General features: G+C 37.8%; 1 long non-coding RNA gene across 7 annotated transcripts in view; it reads left to right on the top strand.

Annotated features, from left to right (window-relative positions):
- The window catches only part of LOC103794084 (uncharacterized), a 1,005,042-nt gene that overhangs the window by 861,547 nt on the left and 116,384 nt on the right, over positions 1-27,111 (top strand). For all 7 annotated transcript variants that reach the window (XR_013520405.1, XR_013520406.1, XR_013520407.1 and 4 more), the window contains one exon: positions 3,011-3,136. This is a non-coding gene — a long non-coding RNA (uncharacterized LOC103794084). The remainder of the gene's footprint in view (positions 1-3,010; positions 3,137-27,111) is intronic.

The following is a 27,111-nucleotide window of genomic DNA, read 5'->3' on the forward strand; positions in this document are numbered from 1 at the left end:
GAGGCTGAGGCAGGAGGATCACTTGAGACCAGAAGTTTGAGACCAGCTTGAGTAACACAGCAAGGCTCCAGTCTCTACAGTTTTTTTTTTTTTTTTTTTTTAGCCATGGTGCTTACCTGTAGTCCTAGCTGCTCGAGAAGCTGAGGTGGGAGGATCACTTGAGCCCAGGAGTTCAAGGCTGCGGAGAGCCATGATTGTGCCACTGCATTTCAGCCTGGGCAAAAGACAGAGTGAGATCCTGTCTCTAAATTAATTAATTAATTAATTAATTGAACAAACAGGCATAGGGTATGGCACTTGTGTAAGTTCCTATAACACTGAGGTAAACTCCAAGTTTGTTTACTTGGTATTCATAACCTTACAAATTTTGGCACCTAGAAACCTCTCATCCTTTTATATGTAATATTCTCTCCACCCCACACCCTTTTACCTGTTATGCCAACATTTCAAGGCCTTGGGACCTTTCACCTCAGTGTTCTCTCTGTCTGGAATTCTATCACAAATATGATCTGCCAACATAATTCTTTCTTCTTGTCATTCAAATCTTATAATTCAAATATGGATTCAGAGATTTTTTTTTTGGGCCACACAAAACAATCATTCTCTATTCCTTCACTGTAAACTATTTATCTGTCTTACACATCAACATATGATATTTTCTTATTTGTGTGTGTATTTATTGCATTTAATTTATCACTAGAATACAAGCTTCCTGGGAGCAATTACCTCCTGCCTATCTAGGTATCCGCCAGGTCTAGAACAATGCCCAAAACACATCAGGAATGTTATAGACAGTGTTTAAGAAAGAAATGAACACATTAATTAGTTAAGAATGTTGTGGCTAATGAGTGTTTACTGTCACAAAGTTGACTGTTAAATGTAAAAAGGTTTATAAAACCTATCACTTTGGATTCCTTCATGTTTGCAAAGAATGCATACATATGTGTGTGCATGTATGAGAAAAAATATAAAGAAAAATTAAATGTACATCAGAGTGGAGGCAATTATCTTTATTTTCTTGTTTAAACTCCACTGTTCTTTTTTTTTTTTTTTTTTTTTTTTTTTTGAGACGGAGTTTCACTCTTGTTACCCGGGCTAGAGTGCAATGGTGCAATCTCGGCTCCCCGCAACCTCTGCCTCCTGGGTTCAGGCAATTCTCCTGCCTCAGCCTCCTGAGTAGCTGGGATTACAGGCACACAACACCATGCCCAGCTAATTTTTGTATCTTTTGTAGAGACAGGGTTTCACCATATTGACCAGGATGGTCTCGATCGATCTCTTGACCTCGTGATCCACCCGCCTCGGCCTCCCAAAGTGCTGGGAGGGTAGGCCCTGTAAGGAAATATATATATTGCATAGATATAGCTGAAAACCATCATTCTCAGCAAACTAACAAAAGAATAGAAAAACAAACACTGCATGTTATCACTCATAAGTGGGTGTCGAACAATGAAAACAAATGGACACAGGGAGGGGAACATCACACACTGGGGCCTATTGGGGCTGTGGGAGACTAGGGGAGAGATAGCAGGGGGTGGGGGGACTACAGTCAGAATAGCATTAGGAGAAATATCTCATGTAGATGATGGGGTGATGGATGCAGCAAACCACCATGCACCTATACATATACCTGTTTGTCTGTTCATGTATCCCATAACTTAAGTATAATTATAAAAAGAGATAAAACATTCACATCTCCTTTGAAAAAAAAACCAAAATTTTAACAAAAAAATGCAGATAAATTAATTCTAGTCTCAACTTCACAATTTCTTTCTAAAACATTATACTATAATTACTCATTAGATCACATGGCTTCTGTTTAGTAAACACACACACACACACACATCCCAGAGTTTTACTTTTCACTAAAAATTTAGAAAAATAAGTTGGAAGGTATCTTTTATTTCAGTTGCACTGTATTAGTTTAGCATATTGTACAAAGGATTCCATGAAATCAGGTAGGGTCTCACAAAATAATCCCTGATTAGAGATAATTTAATTTTGATTTGATCTTTTCCCAATTAGCAAGATGATCATTTTAGATATTATCCATTAATCCAAATATTATTGTGTAGAAAAGCCATGTCCAATAGGTCAAATCAAGCTTGGCTTCCATCAGTTCTGTTGTTATATAATTTGCTATCACTACGAGAAACAGATAAATGATTTTAAAAGGTTGTATTATCATTGTTAAACAATATATCATTCTATTACTATAGTCATAAGAAAAGCATGGGAAAGTCAAGGCAGAAAGAATATAATAGTTGAAAAAAGAATATAATATTAAACAGCAACTAGGATATTTTGAACTCAAAGTAAACTAAAATTATTTGCCTCACAAATAAGCTACTGGTCCAAAACTCATAACATGAGACAATTTTTCAAATGAGAAATAACAGTGAATATTCATTTGAAAATAAAGACAGAATTTAAGCAGGTAGGATTTAATTAACCAAATTGGAACACAGCCAGACCTCTTCAGCTAACATCTCTGCTCATTAATAGATAACATTATTCCTGCCCTGCTAAACCCAATGTCAGGAACAGAAAACATCCTTGCTTCTCTTCCTCATTGGTAAATATCCAAAATTAAATACGATATTAAAATGCAAGCATTTCCATTTTTTTTTTTAATTTGCTTCTCTGTAAAAGGGGTATAGCCACTTTTCAACTGTTAAACTGTTACCATTGGGAAGAATTTATGTCTAGGCAAGAATATCATCCACCATACTTTAAAATATGAAATCCAGTGGTTAGATCATTACTGCGTACTACAGCGGACTTGTCATGTTTTGTCTGATCCGCTCCTGTTCCTTTCCCTTCTCCAAGTTACGCTCCACTTTTTCAGGAACTACTTCAACTCTGTTCCTTTTAATAAAGTGCTTATTGTGGGGATGGTACCCTGGTCCACCAGGGTGACCCAGCGATAGATACACAATTAAAGCCAGCTTATTTTCAGGATTTTTCAAATAGCACATAGAAGACTGAGTGACCTTTTTCTCTCCAATAGGGAATCTGAAGCTATGGACCCCATAAAATGCTGGGCCCCATTTAGGCCTCATGAGAAAGTTGGTCCAAGAGGATTCGGTGAAAACAGAAACATCAGCTGAGACCAACCTGGAGAGACAGGGTCAAGGTGGGTACTTGAAGGTATGATGCCAGTCCGTCTTCAGAGCCACCTTTAGTTCCACCTTTCCAGATCCTGGTGGTTTAATCTGGTCCTGTAATCCTGCTAACTGTTTCTGTACCTACTGCATCCCCTTCTTAAAAAGCTACAAAGACTGAAAACAAAGGGATGGAGGAAGATTTACCAGCCAAATGAAGAGAAAAAAAAAAGGAGGAGTTGCAGTTCTCGTCTCTGATAAAATAGACTTTAAAGCAACAAAGACCAAAAGAGACAAAGAAGGACATTACATAATAGTAATAGGATCAATTCAACAAGAAGAGCTAACGATCCTAAATATATACGTAACCAATACAGGAGCACCCAGATACATAGGCAAGTTCTTAATGACTTACAAAGAGATTTAGACTCCCACACAATAACAGGGGGAAACTTCAACACTACATTGTCAATATTAGACAGATCAATGAGACAGAAAATTAAAAAGGATATCCAGGACTTGAACTCAGACCTGGAACAAGTAAACTTAATAAACATTTACAGAACTCTCCACCCCAAATCCACAAAACATACATTTTTCTCAGTATCACATCACACCTATTCTAAAAGTGACCACAACATTGGAAGTAAATCACTCCTCAGCAATTGCATAGCATGTCACAGGTTTAAATGAAATCTTGCTTGTTTGTTATTTTCCTCCCTTATTTCTTCCTGTCTCCATTGTTAAGCACATTTATCGGCGGAGGTTTTTAATACCCATTTTTAGACTGTTTTCTAACCTGGGCAATAGAGCAAGATTCTCGTTCTCTCTCCCTCTTTCTCTTCCTCTTTCTTTCTCTCTTTCATTCTTTTTTTTCTTTCTCTCTTTTTTCTTCTTTTCTTTCTCTTTCTTTGTTTCTTTTTTCTCTTCCAAAAAAAAAAAAAAAAAAAAGGCAGAGACTTGAGACATACCAACAAAATGCCATGTGCAGCCCTGGTTTGAATAAAGTAACTGTAAAAAGACATTTCAGTGATAATTCAAGAAATATGAATACAAAAAAAAGCTACTCTCTGTTTAACTAAATTGATGTTGTTGATTGCAATAAAAAATTCTACATCACCTGCAAAGGACACAGGAGAAGTAAAAATAGGTCACAATGCACTCATCTCTATTTTTCAACATAAATGGCACCGTGCCTCAGGGTGGAGGCTGGGCAATTGCGCTACAGCATTTCATGGGGAAAACGTAGTACGCACAAATAACCACTTGATTTTTACTTTGCAGAAGTCTTGCCGCGGCTAACCCTGTTTGTGCTGCATTAAAGGCCTTGCAAACAATGCAAATATGTCCTTATTCAGCAATTTTCCTAAATGTAAACAAATCCAACCAAGACTTTTGAGAAATTCATGCAAGTTGTACATGCATACATACTGTGTGAACGTGAAACTTACTTACTATACTTCACTGAAAGAGCGATTGGATGACCCTAAGATCTTTTTAAAAATTGGCAGGGCACGTTGGCTCATTCCTGTAATCCCAGCACTTTGGGAGGCAGGGGGATTACCTGAGGTCAGGAGTTTGACCAACCTGGCCAACATGGTGAAACCCTGTCTCTGCTAAAATACAAAAAAAATCGCTGGGCATCGTGGTGGATGCCTGTAATCCCAGCTACTCAGGAGGGTGAGGCAGGAAAATTGCTTGAACCCAGGAGGCAGAGGTTGCAGTGAGCCCAGATTGCGCCATTGCCCTGGGCAACAGAGCAAGACTCCATCTCAAATATATATATATATTTATATATTTTAATTTAGCATTTGCAAATAGATTTGTATCCTGAGAATTATTAAATAATCATGGATTATCTAAGGGTAGACTCAATATGTATGGGCTCATCACACAAAAGTGTTTAAAGAAGGTTAAGGAAACATTACTAAGATGAGAAAAACCTAATTTGGATGTGGACATCGTTCATCTATTCAACAAATATTTATTTTGCCACTACTAGATACGCACCCAAAAGAAAGGAAATCAGTCTATCAAAGAGATATCTATACTCCCAAGTTTGTTGCAACACTATTCACAGTAGCCAAGATTGGGAAGCAACCTAAGTGTCCATAGCAGAGGAATAGATTAAGAAAATGTGGTACATAGACACAATGGAGTACTATTCAGCCATAAAAGAATGAAATCCTGTCATCTGCAACAACATGGATGAAACTGGAGGTCATCATGTTAAATGAAATAAGCCAGGTACGGAAAGACAAACTTTTCATGTTCTCACTATTTGTGAGAGCTAAAAGTTAAAAGAATTGAACTCATGGAGAAAGAGAGTAGAATGACATTCTATTAGGGGCTGGGAAGGGTAGTGGAGGTTGGGGGAGTGAGTATGGTTAATGGATACAAAAAATATTTAGAAGAATAAATGAGATCTAGGATTTGATAGCAAAACAGGATAGTCATAGTCAATGATAGTTAGATTGTACATTTTAACTAACTAAAAGAGTGCAATTGGATAGTTTGTAACACAAAGGATAAATGCTTGAGGGGATGGAGATTCCATTTACCCTGATTTGATCATTACACATTGTATGTCTATATCAAAATATCTCATGTACCACAAAAATATATATACCTCAAATGCATCCAACATATATGTATGTGTGTGTGTGTGTGTGTGTGTGTGTGTGTGTGTGTGTGTGTATTGTGTCTTCTATATGGCAGATGTTTTTAGAGACACTACATTTTTAGAGGCACAAAGTCTTGCTCTTCTGCTATTGATATCCTGAAGCAATGCCGTCCAATGGAAGTAAAACGAGACCATACATGCAAGCTACATTTGTCACTTTAAAGTTTCCTAGTAAGAGCATTTAAAGGAGGAAGATTAAGAATTTTAATAAAATGTTATATTTAACTTCCTATATTTAAAATATTATATTTTCAATATGTAAACACAATTTAAAAATTTTAATGCAATATTTTACACTTTTTTTCCCACACTGAGTATTTTGAATGCATTGTATATTTATTTTGTTTATTCTTATGGTTTTAAAAATATTCTATTTTTAATTTTAATTTCTGTGGGTACACAGTAATTGTATCTATCAGTAGAGTACATGCGATATTTTGATAAAGACATGAAATGCATAATAATCACGTCACGGAAAATGAGATAACCATCCTTTTACATGTTTATCCTTGGTGTACAAACCACCCAGTTATACTCCTTTAGGTTATTTTAAAGCATACAATTAAATTATTCTTAGTATAGTCACTCTATGGTACTATCAAATACTAGGTATTGTTTATTCTTTCTAACAATATTTTGTACCCACTAACCATCCCCACCTTCCCTCCACCTCCTACTCCCCTTCCTAGCCTCTGGGAACCATCCTTCTATTATCTATCATTGTGTATTTTAAACTTATAGCACCCTCAGCTGGGACTAGCCACCTTTCAAATGTCACTAGCACAGATGGTCAGTAGCTTCCATAATGAACAGTGCAGGTCTACAGGGTAGTGAAAAGCTAAGGCCTTATTAAAGTCTAGGCACATCAAGCCTAGGAGATATAGACTGTCCCCATCTCCTCAATAAAGTAGTTAAGGTAAATGGAAATTAACTTGGTTACACTCTGTATAAGTGTTCTAAGGATCTAGTCTTAGCCAACATATTACCCCCAAAACATGATTGTCTAAAACAGTAGTTTATAATTCTCCCATGCTGTTGTGTAGATTGACCTGACCTGGCAGAGATGCTCTTTCCTGTGCCTGAAGCCTTGTTATTCCAGAAATGGAATCAGCTGAAGGCCTGATTGGGATAGACAAAGATGCTGCCTGCTTCCCTCACATGTCAGGGGTTTCCACTGGGTTGGTTAGCACAACTGGGGGCTTGGTAGACACATTTATCTTCCTCTGTGTGGCTTTCCATTTGGCTAAGTCCAGGCTTCCACCCATCAGGGCAGTGTCAGAGTGATTGACCATGTTAGAGATAGCTGGATTTTCTCTACAGAGGAAACGTCCCAGGAAGTCCCAGAAGGAAGCTGCAAGACTTTTATGACCTAGCCTAGGCAGTCACTTCCGTCATCTTATATTGCCCAGAGCCAGCCTGCGATTCTAACGGGACACAGAATGTGTACTAAGAAGCATGGTTCATTGAGAATCTGTCTTAGGAAATTAGTTTCCAAAATAAGCAGGAGAGTAAGAATTTAAAGCCAGTTAGCCAGGCATCAGAAATCATATGCTTAATAACTGGGGTTATTAAATATTATATCATAACTATGGTATATGTAGAATGTACCATATGATATAGTTTGGCTGTGTCCCCACCCAAATCTCATCTTGAATTGTAGCTCCCATAAATCCCATATGTTGTGGGAGGGACCCCATGGGGGATAATTGAATCATGGGGTTGGTTCCCCCATATTGTTCTCATGGTAGTGAATAAGTGTCATGAGATCTGATGGTTTTATAAGAGGTTTCCCCTTTCACTTGGCTCTCATTCTCTCTTGCTTGCCACCATGTAAGACATGATCTTCACCTTCCACCATGATTGGGAGGCCTCCCCAGTCCAGTGGAATTGTGAGTCCATTAATCCTCTTTTTCTTTATAAATTACCTAGTCTCAGGTATGTCTTTATCAGCAGCATGAAAACAGACTAATACAGCATATATCCTACATATATTTTTATTTTCCAGTACCTAGTATTGTGTCTGGTACATAACATGAACTCAGCAGATACTTCCAAATGAATTAAATAGACGTTGATCTATATATTCTGTTTATCTAGAGTTTACGGGACCTTCATTGTGAGAACAGTGTAACAAGAATTCCTAAGTTTGTAAGGCATTCAGATCATGATATTATGTGCTACAGGGAGTATTATAAGGTTTTATATCCCTTGACATCAACAGCTGGGTCTCATTCTTTTTGGATTTCCCCATACCGAATAGTGCAGTATTAATCATTTAGTATGCACTTGATAATTATGTTGGATTTAAAACAGCATAATAAGAAATCTAAACCAGAATCCTACAGGCAAGGAAAGCTACAGAATATTGATTCAAGCTTCCAGACAATTATATAGGGAGAGCTTAGATGGACAGAAATGGCACTGAATAGCAACAGATATTAGCACAGCATGTCACCTTTTCTACTGTGTATATATGTTTTGAAATTCATTCTAGTCGCCTAGCGAGAACTAGCTGGGAAGACAGTCTAATTTGTAAAGCTAATAACCTTTGTGGCACATAGTGTGTGATACGGCACCTGGATTCTAAACACCCATATGATCTGTGCTGCCAAAAGTGACTCAGTGGCTAGGAACTTTTTATTCCTCTTACAGTATACTGGAAGAATTTGTAGCTTTGTTATTTTCTTCCAAAGGTTGACTAAAAAAAATACTGCCACTCATCTTAAATAACTATCACCATAAAATATTTATAGGCTAAGACATATGGATATGCCTTGAGGACTTTCACATGAGGAAAACCTAATAATGTTTCATAGATGCAAATGGTAATATTATATCAACTGAGTATAGCAATAAGGAGAAACTTTACTGAAAAAATTCCCATTTTCCTAGTTATTATTATTACATACGGACCAGAGCTTCTCTTGGATGGTTTTAGACTAATTTCCCCCTTGGAGTTTCATGCTCAAGTGATACATGAAATCCTGATTTTCTTCCTCTTTCTTCCTAATATCTGAATGTTTTCATATTGATTTTCAGAAAACTATTAGCTGCTTCACAAAGAGAAGTTTTTGTACAGGACCTGCATCACCTTAAGGGTGGTGCAATGCTGTTACCCATCTTCTGATTTCACAGACACCTTAATGAGCATCACATGAAAGCAGAGAATCTAATCTCGCAGAAAAGTTTCAACCGTGTAAAACAATCACAGCATCTATGCATATTAGGGTATTCCTTACGGTGTTGAGAAACTCTGGGTTTTACTTTCCCAACATTAGGAAAATCCCTGGCACATAGCCCTTAACAAATGTTAGAAGTTTTTATTATTTTTATCTATATCATTATAATCATATCTTCAACAAGGCTTAGATTTTTTTCAGTACAACCATAATTTGTTTTAATATAGGCGTATTAGTATTTGTTATACTTCCCTTCTTAAAGTACTCTCTGTAGGGTAACATTACTGAATTAGCAAGATGATGATACCCTAAAAGCTTTCATTTTCTAAAGTGTAAGTAAGTATGGCTTCAGTCACAGTCATTCTTCATTTGCACTATTGTCTGGAAATGTGCTTTATAACTAAAGCATATTGGCTTGACATAAGAAAAAATCACAAATGGTTTTTGATGGCTCTTTGCAAAATATAACCAATTATTGATTCGAAATCCTTCTTTTGCCACAACAGAATACTCTGTAATCAATTACATTTGGGGGTTTAACCTATAGATAGAAGACATGAAAAAGCTGAGTTAATGACTTTTTCAAATGGCCAGATGATATCCCTGGGGGGCAAAATGTAATCCTCAGGACTGTCAGTAATTTCCAATTGTTGCTGCCACTCTTGCTATTGGGGCAGAGCTTCCTATGGCTGCACCAACAAGCTACTCTAGACCGTCACTTATGTTTCCGTAATAAAAGACCAATGCAAACCATTTTTTCTCTCTTTTCCAAATACTACTGATCTTCCTATTTCCATGGTAACCGACTCCTGCTGGCATGATCAAGAAAAAACTGATTTAGGATTTTAATTAATTGCTTAGAAATGGAAATGTAACAGGGACTGGCAGTTCAACTAAGCACATTTTGCAAAGTGAATAAAAATAGTTTCTGAAATACTTGAAATTGTTTCAGTGGCTGTAGCATATCTTTTGCTAGACACCTTAATTCATTCCATTCTCCAAAATAAATCTGCCAAAAGTACTAAGCCATTTTGTCAACACAAATCATTTTGGCAAATACTTTAATCCCTCTTCTAAACAAAATGCATTGTAATTTAAAAAATCTAACCCATCAGTGTGAACCCACTGGGTCCCATCTAAAAATGCTCCTGAGGCTTTAGCAGATCGTGTTTAAAGGAACTGTCATTTCCTGTTTGTACAGGATAGTCCCTGTTCTTGTTGCCTGCTTACGAATAAATTCCCCGAACCTCACCATAGCGGTGGCTCTGACCTATTAGAGAAATGAAAGCTTTAAGGTTACTTTTTTGCAGACAGATTAAGAGCATGGGCTCTGGAGCAAGACTAATAGGTTAAAATCTCGGTGCCTCTATACTGGTTGTATTACCTGCAGTAAGTCTCATAACCAATCAGAACTCAAGTTCCTCACAGGTAAAATGGGTCAGCATTTAAAGGTCCCAGTGGGGATGATACATGTTAATACATGGAAAATCCTACAACAATGAACAGAGATAGTAATTAATGTGGTAAATATGTTATTATTCTTAAATTTGTATCTTAGCCTACCTATATGCAGACTCTGTTTTGAATTTCTTATAATACTTGGCTTTAAATATGCCCTTTAATACTATAAAATATTAAGAATTTTTAAAAATTGGTTTTCATTATGAAGTGTAATCTCTCATTTCTTTAGAGAAATATTAACTCTGGCTATAAGGAACATAAAACAATGCCATCCAGGGCAAAATAGATTATTTCTTTTAATATTTAAAAGTAAAAGTTTCTGCAGTAACAAGAAGAGGAGTGATGCAATTTCAAGGCATTTCTGAGCTAAGCACCACCCTTGCTTGATTTGCAAGTATTTTAGTTATTCAAAGATAAATTCTAATAGGCATAAAGGACAATAGTAGTAATTAAATATTATTTATTGATGTAGTTTATGAAATCATCTGATTCGAGGTTCTTGTACATATGATGGCAGGAGCCTGGAATCTCAGCTACCTGGGAGGCTGAGGCATGAGAATCACTACAACCTGGGAGGCGGAGATTGCAGTGAGCCAAGATCACACTACTGCATTCCAGCCTGGGAGATAGAGCAGGACTGTGTCTCAAAAAAAAAAAGAATTGCCATAGCTCATACGCTTATATGTATATTAACATGTACATATTCTGCCATAGGTTTTAGAAATCTATATAATAAGCCCTAGTAGGAAAGATAACTTAGTATATTCAAAATTACTTGGAAAAATAACTCTAAATACAGCCTTCCTCACTTATTAACTGAGATCCTTGAGCATGAGTTATTCCATCTTTACTATCATCACCATTATTGAACAATAATGACAAACTTAGATGGAGCCAGATGCTGTAAGGGAAAAAAAAAAAACCAGGAGGGTGAATATTGTGTTGTGCTTACCATAGAAAGGAACCTGACATCTCTTACTACAGAAAACAAGTTTTCACAAACATTACAGGCAAGGAGAACAGGATCAGAAAGTATTAAATGTGAGTCAGGTATGGAACTAACCAGTGTTAGTTAAGCATTGGCTTCATTTTTAAAGATACTTCTCAGGGTAAGTTCCATTCATCAGTGAGCATATTTCTGACCTCAAAGATCAGGGAACTCCTCCAGCTGTGTATTCCCACAGCACCCCATACTTGCCACTGTGGCACATTCATCACGCTTGTAATTGCCTGTCCAACGTGGCTTGCTCACTAAATTATCTCCACAAGGCTTGAGACAATCTTGTTGAGTTCATTTGTGTGCCCTGAATGTAGCATCTGGAGGAGAATTGAGATTGGATAAATGTTTATGTAAAATTGAAATTAAATGATTAACTGGTCTCCAAAATCTGTATTAGAATATAGTCACGCCTAGCAATCATGCAATGTCTCACTAGAAGATATTCTCCATGTAGATCAGCTTCTAGAACAGGGCCTGGTGCATAATAGGCACTTCAAATATTTGACGAATCAATGAATAAATGGATGAACATAAGACATAGAAAAATGTTGTCAATATTAGAAAACTTAATCCAGGCTATGAAGTGGGAAATAATGCATCACAGCCCAGATAAAAACTAAATTTCTTATTTTCTCCATTCTATCAGTATTGCACTGAGTTCCTTTTTATCTATAATATGTGGCTTGAGGGCATAGTCTAGGGCATTTATAGTGACTTGGAAACCATATCACTCTCACGACCGTCTCCTGAGCAATGCCTCTTCCCACACACAAGATAACAATACAGTCAAGAAATTGCGTTACTGACTTGTCCTCCAACCTGTCTTCCACCACGACATCTAAATTTAGACTTCTCCTTCACATTATTTACGGATGTCTCTTCCTTTTCTAAAACTATACATTGCTTGAGATGCAACTGCCAACAACCTCAGTCATGGCAATTTTTTTTTATTCTTTAATTTTTATATATGCCCAAGTCTGGGATTAGAAACATGTCATGGGAACAGAGAACAAATGATCTTTACCATAGTAGTAAGAATAATAGCTAGTGTTTATTCAATGTTACTATGCATTCTCTTACTTCATCCCTAAGACCTTATTCATTCTATTATTCTTTTACAGATGAGGTAACTAAGGTTTAACAGAGTACTGAGATTCTCCAAAGGTCCCATATCTAAGAAACTGCAGAGCTGGAAATCACACACTAAGAAACTGGCTTCAGTCAGGCTCATTGGCTACTTGCAATTCCAGCACTGCCAAGGCAGCCAGATCCCTTGAGCTCAGGAGTTCAAGACCAGCCTGGGCAACATGGCGAAACCCCGTCTCTACAAAAAGCACAAAAAGCTAGCCTAGCTACTTGGGAGGCTGAGGTGGGAGAATTGCTTGAGCTGGGAGGTCAAGACTGCAGTGAGCCATGATCATGCCACTGCACTCCAGTCTGGGTGACAGAGCCAGATCCTGTCTCAAAAGGGTGGGGGTGAAGACAGAGAGAACGAGAGAGACAGAGAGAGAGAGAGAAAGAGAGAGAGACAGAGAGAGAGATTGGCTTCAAAGTCCACTCATAACTAATAGACTATGTACTAGTCTGTCCCCATGCTGCTGATAAAGTCATACCTGAGACTGGGTAGTTTATAAAGGAAAGAGGTTAAGTGGACTCACAGTTCCACATGGCTGGAGAGGCCTCACAATCATGGAGGAAGGTAAATGAGAAGCAAAGTTACATCTTACATGGCAGTAGGCAAGGAAGAACTTCATAGAGAAACTCCCATTTATAAAACCATTAAAGCTCATGATTTTTATTCACTACAAGAGCAGTACAGGGAAAACCATCCCCATGATTCAATTATCTCCACCTGGCCCCACCCTTGACACATGGGGATTATCACAATTCAAGGTGAGATTTGGATGGGGACACTGCCAAACCATATCAGACAATACTGCCAGATACAAATGTTAGCTTCCTCTATTTTTCTGCATTTAATTCTCTGTATTTCAGCAGACAATGATGCTATGTAATAATAATATGTTACATTATATTGTATATTGTGTATAATATGCAGTATGCATTTTATATAAAAATATAACTGATGCATCTTTGACAAACCTGACAAATACAAGCAATGGGGAAAGGATTCCCTGTTTAATAAATGGTGTTGGGAAAACTGGCTAGCCATGTGCCGAAAGCTGAAACTGGACCCCTTCCTTATACCTTAAACAAAAATTAACTTCAGATTGATTAAAGAATTAAACATAAGACTTAACACCATAAAAACCCTAGAAGAAGACCTAGGCAAAACCATTCAGGACATAGGCACAGGCAAGGACTTCATGACTAACACAACAAAAGCAATGGCAACAGAAGACAAAATAGACAAATAGGATCTAATTAAACTTAAAAGCTTCTGCACAGCAAAAGAAACTATCATGAGAGTGAACCAGCAACCAAGAGAATGGGAAAAAAATGTTTGCAATCTACCCATCTGACAAAAGACTAATATCCAGAATCTACAAAGAACTTAAACAAATTTACAAGAAAAAAAAATCCCATTAAAAAGTGGGTGAAGGATATGAACAGATACTTTTTAAAAGAAGACATTTATACAGCCAACAAACATATGAAAAAATGCTCATTATCACTGGTAATTAGAGAAATGCAAATCAAAACCACATTGAGATGCCGTTTCATGCCAGTTAGAGTGGCGATCATTAAAAAATTCTGGAAACAACAGATACTGGAGAGGATGTGGAGAAGTAGGAATGCTTCTACACTGTTGGTGGGACTGTAAATTAATTCAACCATTGTGGAAGACAGTGTGGTGACTCCTCAAGGATCTAGAAATAGAAATACCATTCGACCCAGCAATCCCATTACTGGGTATATACCCAAAGGACTATAAATCATTCTATTATAAAGACATGCACACTTATGTTCATTTCAGCACTGTTTACAATAGCAAAGACTTGGAACCAACCCAAATGCCCATCAATGATAGACTGGATAAAGAAAATTTGGCACATACACACCATGGAATACTATGCAGCCACAAAAAAGGATGTGTTCATGTCCTTTGCAGGGACATGGATGAAGCTGGAAACCATCATTCTCAGCAAACTGACACAAGAACAGAAAACCAAACACCACTTGTTCTCACTCATAATTATCCACTTTACCATCCATATTGAAGCACCCTTCAATATTAAATGATATACAAGCGGAGTTTTAAAAGAATCAAAGTTTTTGGATACATTAAATGACTTGCAATCTATCTGTTTCACTTCTATGATCAGGAGGAAGAAAACATATCTCAGGAACAATTTCAAAGCAAACTCTAAAAACACATTGTGAAGACACATGCAGATGATAAATCTACTGAAATACAGAAAGATTCAAATCAGACCTCATCAGTAGCTCCAATTGATAGAAAACAAAAATTTAAAAAACTCTGCCAGCCTCAGTAATATAGCGGGGCTCTATCTCTACAAAAATTAAAAAATTAAAAGATAATAAGCAGAGTGTAGTGATAGCACCTGTGGTCCCAGCTACATGCGAGACTGAGGTGGGAGAAGCAGTTGAGCTCTGGAGGCTGAGATGAATTATTATTGCATCACTGCACTCCACCTGGGTGACAGAGAAGACCCTGTTTCAAAAAATAAAAAATAAAGAAACGCTAAGGTCAATAGCTCTACAATGCTTCCAGCAATGGGTTCTCTCACTTGCAAAATCGGTTTGTGAACTTGGCAGGAGTCTAGTCCAGGTTGTTTGCCTTCGTCTTTTTTTTTTTTTGAGTGGGGGTCACTGCCAAAAAGTGAGCAATGAAAAGAATTAACGTCAAAAGAGTTGCAACTTCAAAGCAAGGAAGCTACTCTTCAGGGAATAATTTTCTGGCAAATTGAAGAAAAATACGCCTAAAGATACACAAGATTTTAGTGTGTTTTTATTCCCTGTGAAAGAACCTATTGAGAGCAAAACAAAACGAAATGGAGCCTTTGCCTCTCGAGGTGAAAGAAGACAGTTCCTGGAAAGAAGAGGCAGTGTAATTCCCAATAACACCATGGTCACTGTTTAATGAACAACACAAACCCTGCTGATTACAGACACCAGGGGCAAAACTATGTTCACATTGAGCTACGTTAGTGCCTTTGGAAGGAGTACATTCATAAAATGACATTACCAGATAATGCAATTAAACAAAAAAACTAATGGTGGAAAAAAACAACAGCTGGACAAGGTGAAGGAGACTTGTCCACATGTAAATGATTCTGGGAAGTAACATTAACAGCTTCATCTGTTTAATAGCAGTCATTTTGATATTTGTAGTCTATGTTAAATATCACACCTGTAATCCCAGAACTTTGGGAGGCCCAAGTGGGCTGATTGCTTGAACCCTGGAGTTCAAGACCAGCCTGGGCAATGTGGGGAAACCTGGTCTCTACAAAAAATATAGAACAAATATTTGGGATTTGTTGGTATGTGCCTGTAGTCTTGGCTACTCAGGAGACTGAGGTGGGAGGATCGCTTGAGCCCAAAAGACCGAGGTTGCAATGATTCAAGATTGCACCATTGCACTCCAGCCTGGGCGACAGAATGAGACCCTGTCTCAAAAATAAATAAATAAAGTGTATTTATTAAGCATACACTTTATTTTATTTTAAAAATAAATTTTATTTAAATCAATTTTGTAAGGACTCCTATAATCTGAAAAAGCAAACTACTATACAAACATAGCCTTAACTGAAATGTTTAAAAATATATGTCCTTTGAATAACAACATCAATATTGGTAAATGGCAAATATTAAAGAAGTAGAAATTAACCAATAAGCTTATGGTTACCAAAAAAAAAGGGAAAGACATGAGTGATGTCTAGAAATGAAAGCAAGAGCTGTTGAAGATGTGAATGTCTTTAATGTATAATCTCAGGGGTTTTTTGTTTTTTGTTTTTTGTTTTTTTGAGACGGTGTTTCGCTCTTGTTACCCAGGCTGGAGTGCAATGGCGCGATCTCGGCTCACCACAACCTCCACCTCCTGGGTTCAGGCAATTCTCCTGCCTCAGCTTCCCGAGTAGCTGGGATTACAGGCATGCGCCACCATGCCCAGCTAATTTTTGTATTTTTAGTAGAAACGGGGTTTCACCTTGTTGACCAGGATGGTCTCGATCTCTTGACTTCGTGATCCACCCGCCTCGGCCTCCCAAAGTGCTGGGATTACAGGCTTGAGCCACCGCACCTGGCCTCATAATCTCGGTTTTTATGCGTAAACTATACATAAAAGCTCATACAGAATTAAACATGTGTAACAGAATGTTTTACATGTGTGTGCGCATATATGCAGTTTCACTACACATATGTATTTCCAGCCTCAGTTTTACCAGATTGTTTGCCTTCATCCATGATGAGCAGCAAATTATAAAACAAAGTTATAATCATGGAGATTAACGATACGTTTTCACCCTGTTCTTACCTCCCCTTAATATTCTGACATAGTTATGGTTTCACTCTACTCTTCGACCTTTGGATTTCTGAACTTTATTTTACCTTTTTTTTGTTTGTTTTCTTGGAGAGGTTTTAACCTACTGGGGCCATTGTCATCTACAGGAAGCTACAGGAAGCCTGTGTGTCTGCCTCTGTGGGTGGGAGAAGGGGACAAGCTGACATGTAAGAAGACAGAGGAGGAGGTCAGGGAATGGGTATTTTGGATGCTGCCTGCATGCTAAGCCCAGGGGCAGAATGGACTTAATTAAATATCTGTCTCTCAAATTCTACTCAAAACACTTAAAGCACAGACGTTGTTTCTTTCTAGAGCTACCATTTGACCTGAACTTTCTACTGTGTCTGGTAAAATAGAAAAAGCCTAAATGTAACTTCAGAATTCAAATAGTAAGGATATTTTTCTTTCAGATTTTATTGCTCCTAAAAATCACACATTTTCCTACCTAAAGTAGCCTCTTGTTTGATATGAAAACATTTTCTTTACGCTTTGTGTGTGTGTGTGTGTGTGTGTGTGTGGTTGCTTATTCCATTTTTTTTTTCTGTAACAAATATTTAAAAGTCAAAGAGAGAGATTTTCATTTTAGATGACCATTAACCCACTTTGAGAGAAGGCTTGCCAGTTCAAAGTCAGTTTGTTACCAAGGGTTGAGGTTGGCATGAGTTGCAGATTCTCCAGGCCCCAACTCGCATCCTTGATCCACCTCACCTGTTTCCTCTCTTTGCCTTGTCGCACCATGAAACAAACCCTCGATAAAGTGGAGGTCAGTAAAGACCACTGCTTCGTTGAATGTGTTAAGAGACATTCCTGATTTCCATTGCAGACCACTCCTGGAGCTGTTGCTCTTCTCTTGCAGTATAGTTTCCCAACTTATACAAAGTGTCTATCTTGCTATGGATTGCTGACACTACAATATAGCCTAAATTTTAAAGTGGAATGTTCTGTGACGCTGCTTTCAACAGTCAATATTATTCGATGGTATCGTTTAGTCTTCCAGTGTAAAAAAAAAAAAAAAAAAACAGTAAGAACTTGTCTCTACCTGGAGTTAATAACTAAAAATTCAATATACTCCTGTGATATATAAGTGTGTTAGTCTTCCTGAGAAAGATCAAACTAATTTAAGAAGTTCCCACATACTGAGAACAGTTCACAGAAATTTACAGCTGCTTCTTTCTGTGAGATAGGATCTCCTGCTTCAGTGTATGTGCCGAAAGCCAATTAAAACATCACATACCTTGAGGACATTACTATGAAGCAAAAGAAAATGACTGATGGGAAGGTCGAAGCAGACTTAGCAAAGCAAAAGCAATGTCCAATAAAGAATAACCTGTGCACGCCTGTAATCCCAGCACTTTGGGAGGCCGAGGCAGCTGGATCACGAGGTCAAGAGATCAAGACCATCCTGGTCAACATGGTGAAACCCCGTCTCTACTAAAAATACAAAAAATTAGCTGGGCGTGGTGGCGCGTGCCTGTAATCCCAGCTACTCAGGAGGCTGAGGCAGGAGAATTGCCTGAACCCAGGAGGCGGAGGTTGTGGTCAGCAGAGATCGTGCCATTGCACTCCAGCCTGGGTAACAAGAGAGAAACTCCGTCTCAAAACAAAACAAAACAAAACAAAAAAACAAGAATAACCTGTAGATCTGCAACTCACCAGCTTCCTAAAATTTATTATATAAATGTGGATAATGATAGTTGGGCTCTTTTCCAACTCTTAAGTTTCTGGATAGTCGATTCCATTATATGAGCAAAATTCCTCGGAGACAAACTCTATTCTATATTCCCACTAGGACAATGACTCCGGGTATCTTGCTTCCAGAAGGAAGTCAGACTCAGAGCCTATTGTAATGGCCAGTATGGCAGCGCCAAGAGTGTTCGGTCACTAACCGGAATAGAATGAATTCAGATTCTAGGTAAGAGTTTTCAGTAGCCACAGAATGCACTCGCGTTCTTACACAAATTAAACGTGTTGACATTCAGTCTTCCTTGAAATAATTGAACATTTATATAGTCCATAATTATTGTATTTATTCTTTTATGAAGTCCTCCACATCAGCACATGAACCTTTGGAAAAGAACCACATAGACTTAAGCAATCAGTGCTTTGTTAATGCAGCTGAGAACAGTGGGTGGGCCATTTTTTTTTTTTCCGGTGAGAAAAAGCAGGCTGAGAAGTGAACACCTCCAGCCGCTTCTGTTTGCTTGAGGATCTTATCCCCAGGGCTGTGTTCCCTTGGCTGGGCATACCTGTTGATCACGCTACTTAACTGTAATTATCCCAGACAGCTTTTTGGCTCACATTGTTGTTTCATAGGCTTCATAAATCATACAAATTATTACCGCAATAGAAAACTGTAATTACTCACAAACCCTGACATGCCAAAATGTGTATTAATTAGATAAGGTAATAAATACTTTACTGCACATAGCTATAATCATTACTTCAAAAGTGACATCTATACCTATGCCATCTTGATATTCTGCAGCAAATGATTCAATATAATGTTCAGTTCATAACAGAATTGTTATCTGATTTGATTAATTAGTTAATGCTTTCCCAAAGTGTTTTAAGTGTGAAAAATGATGTGGAATTGTTAAGTTTCAAGCTTAATATTATAATCACCTGAGATGCAAACTATAATTTGCAGATAAATTTCTTATAGGGGTAATTACAAAAGTATATATTTCTTAGTTCTAAATTTGGGTTAACATAGGAAGTTTTAAGAAAAATGATCACGTTGAAAATTTTGCTCATTCCATTTCTCTAAGGGTTTAAAATAATGTATTCTTCATTTCAAAAAATAATAAAACTTCAATTTGGTATAAATAAGCATGATGTTCCTGGATGTATGCCTTCTACGCACTAATCAAGCCTTAAATTTAAATGTAGAAAGAAATTCCAAGTGTAGACTTGAAAGAGCATACTAAATTAGTGTGCTCTCATATAAACATTCAGTACATAATACATGTTCTTACATCTTTAGAAAGATGTGTAACTTCAAAATTATAAGATAATATAGAGTAGAGGACTGCAAGTACATTCAAGACCTTATTATGTACCCATGTATTCAACCAAACCTACTGATTTTCAAATCAGTCTTTTTCAATATATGCAGAAGAACTAGATCTTATTTTTGATGCAATAAATGTTGTATATAGCAATATCTCTATTTGTATTTCAGCTGATATACCTCACATAATGCATTCATATGAAAGTTTTTGTCCTAAAGAATAAGTAAAAAAAAATTAAATTTTATAGAGACGAGAGATAAGTCAACTAAACTACTACTGGATTAAATAGGTTCCAGAAAATATTAACACTGGTGCATTTTATTTAAGTAGAGGTATTCCTAAGGAACCTTTAATATGAAGAAGGAAAATATAATCTCTTCATATTTTCCTGTTTAGATGACTATCTCCATGAATCATTTAAAAATGAATTCAAAGACAATTGACTTACATGTCCTCATTTTACCAATATGAGGAAATGATTAGGGAGCATCATATGAAAAGGAAATCATGCTGATGATAACACATTAGCTATTCCACTGTAAAGTCCTTTCAAAAATATTGAATAAAGAGATTCTCTCATGGAGAGAGTGGAAGTAGAATAACTGTGCAACACTTTTTCTGCAACTAATCTACTTTTCAGTGTCTAACACTGTGCCTACCATGTATCGGGCATACATTTAGTATGGGTTGAATAAATGCAAGTGATTCAATAAAATTTATCCTGGAGGTGAGGAGTTAATTAAATGACACTGTACTTTATCAAGTAATAATACCATTATGACAGATGACTTTGGTGAAATGAGAATAATTCAAAGATGGTGTTAATTCAGAATGAAAACTAGTACCATAAAATATCATGGAAAGAGTGAGGAAAGAACTATCTAAAGAAGATTTTGCCTTAAAGAAGATTTTACTTTAACCACTCAAAATCTGGCTGATGCAGTGGGGATTCATTTGTCCAAAATGTTTTAGTACATCACAGAAAAGTCAGAACCATAGTAACAAAAGATGCAAAACTGTGTAAATGTTATATCTCAATATCTTAGCATATTCCATATATAGAATTATCTATAAATATAGAAAGAACATTTTCAAATCTGTAGTTGATTAGGCATTTTGTAAAAGGGTGAGGATATAGGGATTTTAGGACATTAGCCAATTCTAAGGTAGCATTTTTTCTACTTAGAGTGTCTCGGGGTCATTATCATGCTGGCTGTCGTAGAATGGTGCAGTCCAAAAGAAATCCGTTAAGAAGAAAAACTGATAATTCCAGCTTCCGCGTCTGTACATAAGTCAGATTAGGTTATTTACAGCCTGTCTTCCTCCTGAAAACTAAAAAGGATACTAAATCTTTTTTTTTTAATTTCAATTTAATTTTAATTAAATGAAATTTATTTGTCACCTGTCAAAGTCAGGACGTTGCAAATCGCATCTGGAAATCTCAACATAGAACTGACTTCACACTTTTCAGTACTCCTATTTACTTTGCTGCGAAAAAATAACTGATTCAAACTGTCAGTCAACCACGTGCTCCGTAGATAGCCACAAAATGCCTTTTCTGCAAAGTACTGTGGGACTCAAGTGCATGATATAAGTGCAGGTTTGCTACACAAAGAAACGTATGCCATGGCGGTTTTCTGCACCTATCTACCTGTCACCCAGGTACTAAGCCCCGCACGCATTCCTTATTCATCCCAGTGCTCTCCCTCCCCTTGTGCCCCGACAGGCCCCAGTGTGTGTTCTTTCCCTCCCCCTGTCCATGTGTTCTTATTGTTCAGCTCCCACATATAAATGAGAACATACAGTGTTTGGTTTTCTGTGCCTGTTTTACTTTGCTGAGGATGATGCCGTAAATGTTGTTTAGAGGCATCAGAGAGCAATTTGATTAGTTAAGAAATAACCAGGGGCCGGGCTCAGTGGCTCATGCCTGTAATCCCAGCACTTTGGGAGGCCGAGGCGGGTGGATCACGAGGTCAAGAGATCGAGACCATCCTGGTCAACATGGTGCAACCCCGTCTCTACTAAAAATACAAAAAATTAGCTGGGCATGGTGACGCGTGCCTGTAATCCCAGCTACTCAGGAGGCTGAGGCAGGAGAATTGCCTGAACCCAGGAGGCGGAGGTTGCGGTGAGCCAAGATCACGCCATTGCACTCCAGCCTGGGTAACGAGCGAAACTACATCTCAAAAAAAAAAAAAAAAGATAGGCCCAGGCACAGTAGCTCACACCTGTAATCCCAGCACTTTAGGAGGCCGAGGCAGGTGGATCACCTGAGGTCAGGAGTTTGAGACCAGCCTGGCCAACATGAGGAAACCTCAGCTCTACTAAAAATACAAAAATTAGCTGGGTGTGATGGCGCACACCTGTATTCTCAGCTACTTGGGAGGCAGAGGCAGGAGAATCACTCGAACCCAGGAGGCGGAGGTTGCAGTAAGCCTAGATCAGGCCATTGCACTCCAGCCTGAGCCACAAGAGTAAAACTCAGTCTCAAAAAAAATAAAAGATGGACTGGGTACAGAAAAATTGAATGAATGAATAAGGCCTAGAATTTGATAGCACAACAGGGTGACTATAGTCAATAATAATTTAATTGTACATTTGAAACTAACTAAAAGAGTATCATTGGGTTGTCAGTTTTTTCTTTGTTATTTGCAAAGGATAAATGCTTGAGGGGATGGATACCCCATCTTCCATGAAGTGTATTGCATGTTGAATGCCTGTATCAAAACATCCCATGTACCCCATAAATATATATACACCTACTATATGTACCCACAAAAATTAAATATAAAAAATTGGGGGCCGGGCATGGTGGCTCACACCTGTAATCCCAGCACTTTGGGAGGCCGAAGCGGGTGGATCATGAGGTCAAGAGATCGAGACCATCCTGGTCAACATGGTGCAACCCCGTCTCTACTAAAAATACAAAAAATTAGCTGGGCATGGTGGTGCATGCCTGTAATCCCAGCTACTCAGGAGGCTGAGGCAGGAGAATTGCCTGAACCCAGGAGGCGGAGGTTGTGGTGAGCCGAGATGGTGCCATTGCACTCCAGCCTGGGCAACAAGAGCGAAACTCCATCTCAAAAAAAAAAAAGAAAGAAAGAAAGAAAAAGAAAAAAAGAAATAATCAGGCCGGAATCTTAGAGCAGTAACCAGAGGAGTAACTGGCATTCTAAGGACATAGGTTAATTCAGAAAAACTTGAACTTCAAGGCAAGAGAGACAAGAGACTAAGTCTCTGCACCTAGCCAGTGTGTACCATCCAACGGGAGACGTCCATCCTACCTTAAGCAGGGTACTGACCGAGCTACAGTTTCAGGGGAAAACTAAAGACACACAGAAGTAAGCCAGCCTCGTCATGCTTGGAGAACTACAAGTTTTCCTGCAGCTGAATAGAACAGGAGAAAAGGAGGGAATCATCACATATTGATTTTATATAAGATAGATTCATCTTTTGTTGTCACATGTCAAAGTCAGGACATTGCAAATCACATCTGGAAATCTCAACACAGAACGGATTTTACCCTTTTTAGTACTCCTATTTACTTTGCTGGGAAAAAATAATTGACTCAACCTGTCAATCAACCACTTGCTCCGTAGATAGCCATAAAATGCCTTTTCTGCCAAGTACTGTGGGACACAAAAATTTGGAGAGTAGGCCGGGCGCGGTGGCTCAAGCCTGTAATCCCAGCACTTTGGGAGGCCGAGGCGAGTGGATCACGAGATCAAGAGATCGGGACCATCCTGGTCAACACGGTGAAACCCCGTCTCTACTAAAAATATAAAAAAAAATTAGCTGGGCATGGTGGCGCGTGCCTGTAGTCCCAGCTACTCAGGAGGCTGAGGCAGGAGAATTGCCAGAACCCAGGAGGCGGAGGTTGCGGTGAGCAGAGATCGCGCCATTGCACTCCAGCCTGGGCAGCAAGTGCGAAACTCCGTCTCAAAAAAAAAAAAAAAAAAAAAAAAAAAAAATTGGAGAGTACCTACTTGTCTTCTCACAGTGATCTCTCATTTTTCAGCATTTAAGCCCAATTGTTCCAGGGTATGACAAGACTTCAAATAACATGTAAATTAAGTAAATGTTCCTAGTTTCATGGGATCAATCTACTTAATGTTAGAAATCACCTGGATTCTCAGGTCTCAGTTTCACAACTACCATAGCTTACGTCCATTTGGTTAGGCATTTTTAGGGACTGATGAAGAATCGAGATATAATAAAATCCACATAATTTAAGCAGCCCAAGAAATAGTGATGTATTTATTGTGAAAGAGTAGCTTAGGTACTGACCAGAATTTGGGTTTACAATGAAATAAAGACCTTTATTATAAGCTCAAGAAGGAACTCAAGAAAGTAGAAATTCAAGTGGAATTTTAAAATCTAAAAGATCAAAGATTTTATATTAATATCAATATAAGTGTCATCATTAAATAAATTGTTGAGCATCTAATCTGCATCAGACACAATGCTAGACAACCCACTAATTATTAGAGAAGACAAGAAGTATTTTTCCTGAACATAATCGCCTCTTCAAGAGGTTTATGTAATAGATATTTGTCTTTCAGCCTCATAGTTAATTCTTTTTTTTTTTTTTTTTTTTTGAGATGGAGTTTCGCTCTTGTTACCCAGGCTGGAGTGCAATGGCGCGATCTCGGCTCACCGCAACCTCCGCCTCCTGGGTTCAGGCAATTCTCCTGCCTCAGCCTCCTGAGTAGCTGGGATTACAGGCACGCACCACCACGCCCAGCTAATTTTTTGTATTTTTAGTAGAGACGGGGTTTCACCATGTTGACCAGGATGGTCTCGATCTCTTGACCTCGTGATCCACCCGCCTCGGCCTCCCAAAGTGCTGGGATTACAGGCGTGAGCCACCGCGCCCGGCCCATAGTTAATTCTTGAGACAATTTTTATGTTTAAACTAAACAATACAAATCATGTGCCTATTTTTGTTCATCAGTATATCCTCTACACTTACATATTTGATGCATAGATAATAATATTCGATGAACGAATGTATTAAATAATAAATGAATAAAAAGAAAGCCTCCTTCAGGTAATGGCACTCACCTATAAACCTTTAGAAACCCTTATATTCTATTGGAGGATTTATAAAAAAAGAACACTGTAATTGCTTAAATCCCATCTGATGATGGCCCATATTGCGGTTCTTTATTTTTTTATATTAACTCTAAATGATTATCTGTTTCATAGTGCCATACCCAATAATTACTGAAATGATTTATGATTTCTGATTAAGCTTATCTATTTGGAGGGGTTAAAAGAAAAACAGCAGGAGATTATGAAAGGAAAAAGAAGAAAGACATAGGTTGTCATTCAGTTTTATGTGAGCTGAAAGGTTTATAGTGAGAAACTGTTGGATGCAATTTCAGTAAGCAAGGATTTTGTGGAGAGATTAGATCAGTTACAAATTGCTAAATCTGATGGCTTAGATAAAAGTTTTACCGGAGGCTTTAAAAGAAGTAGAACACGTTTTGGGGAGAAGAAATTGCCTTCTGGAGGGTGCACATAGTGTGTGTGTGTGTGTGTGTGTGTGTGTGTGTATAATATTTTTACACTTTAAGTTCTGGGATACATGTGCAGAACATACTGGTTTGTTACACAGGTATACACATGCCGTGGTGGTTTGCTGCACCCGTCACTTGATCATCTACATTAGATATTTCTCCTAATGCTATCCCTCCCCTACTCCCTAACCCCCTAACAGGCCACAGTGTGTGATTTCCCCCTCCCTGTGTGCATGTGTTCTCATTGTTCAACTCTTATGAGGGAGAACACACAGTGTTTGGTTGTCCGCTCCTGTGTTAATTTGCCAAGAATGATGGTTTCCAGCTTCGTCCATGTCCCTGCAAAGGACATGAATTCGCCCTTTTTTTTATGGCTACATGTATTTCATGGTGTGTATGTGCCACATTTTCTTTATCTAGTCCATCAATGATGGGTATTTGAGTTGCCACAGTATATATTTTTAACAGCAAATTAAATGTAGAGAGATTGTGTAACTAGATCCACAATTAGAATAAAACGATTGCATTTTCAGCTATGACAGCCAGATCATCTTTATATGTGTGTATGCATAAACGCAGATAGATATAGGTAAACAGGCTGTGCGTTCCTCTTTTTAAGTATCTCCCTGCTATGCTAGATTAGTAATATACAAAAGGTCTAACATATAGAAGACCTAATATTTTTCATCAATTTTGTTTTTCTTCATCTTTTCTGTTCTTGGCTTGGAAATAATCTTCAGGCGATCTCTCACCTCACCCATTAAACCGTGTGGGGATGACAGGAAGGAGCTCATTTTTAAAAATCTCTCTGAAAACTTCAAGCATTCCACTGTATTGAGTTCAGTTTGGAAATTTTTCAAAATGTTAAACACAGTCACACTTTGAAAAGACAGCCTCTCCTTGACTCCTTATTGATGTGTGTGTGTGTGTGTGTGTGTGTGTGTGTGTGTATGTCTGTATATCCGTGTGTGTATGTGTGTTGTCTGATGATTGGAGAAGCAGGAAAAAGATTGCAAGAAAAGCCCAAAACTCATTTCTTCCTGAAGAGCAGCCAAATAAGATGGTGTTAAAATTGGTTGATTTATCCTCAACTCCTAAGAATGCCTAAAATCTTCCTAAAATCATGCACAACTTTACATTGCACTCTCGAGCTTAGGCTTTGGGCAGTTAAAATACATTTATTATCATGAAAAATACCATTAATCTTTACTTTTAGAAAGCTTTTTAAAAACTTTATTGTTATAAGAAATGCTTTGAGACATCTAATCCAGCAAACTAAAAAGATCAAAGGATCTTCTTGTAATTAAAGATGACTAATTCAGACTTTCAGAGAATTTCAACTGTGATTAAAATTCAAAAAAATGTATTTAATATATAGTATTCAGAGTCTAAGGAGACTTGAGATCACTTTCTGGATGAGGCCCTTCGCCAGTTCCTAAAGCTCTATTGTGCCACGTTTGATTTTATATGTACATGGCCTAGAATGTAGCTTACACACACCCAAAATCAACATCAACCACATCTGTGCACATGGTCAAATTCAAAGTACTACTTGGAAATGTAGATATTCCTAAAGAAAAAGAACGTGAATTTTGTCTTTAGAAAAACACTAAAGGCATTTCACTGTATCTTCCAAGTCTTCTGAGTCAAGAACAAACAAGGTTAA

The sequence above is a fragment of the Callithrix jacchus genome, chromosome 7 (assembly GCF_049354715.1).
Source record: "Callithrix jacchus isolate 240 chromosome 7, calJac240_pri, whole genome shotgun sequence".
In the NCBI taxonomy this organism is placed as follows: Eukaryota; Metazoa; Chordata; class Mammalia; order Primates; family Cebidae; genus Callithrix; species Callithrix jacchus.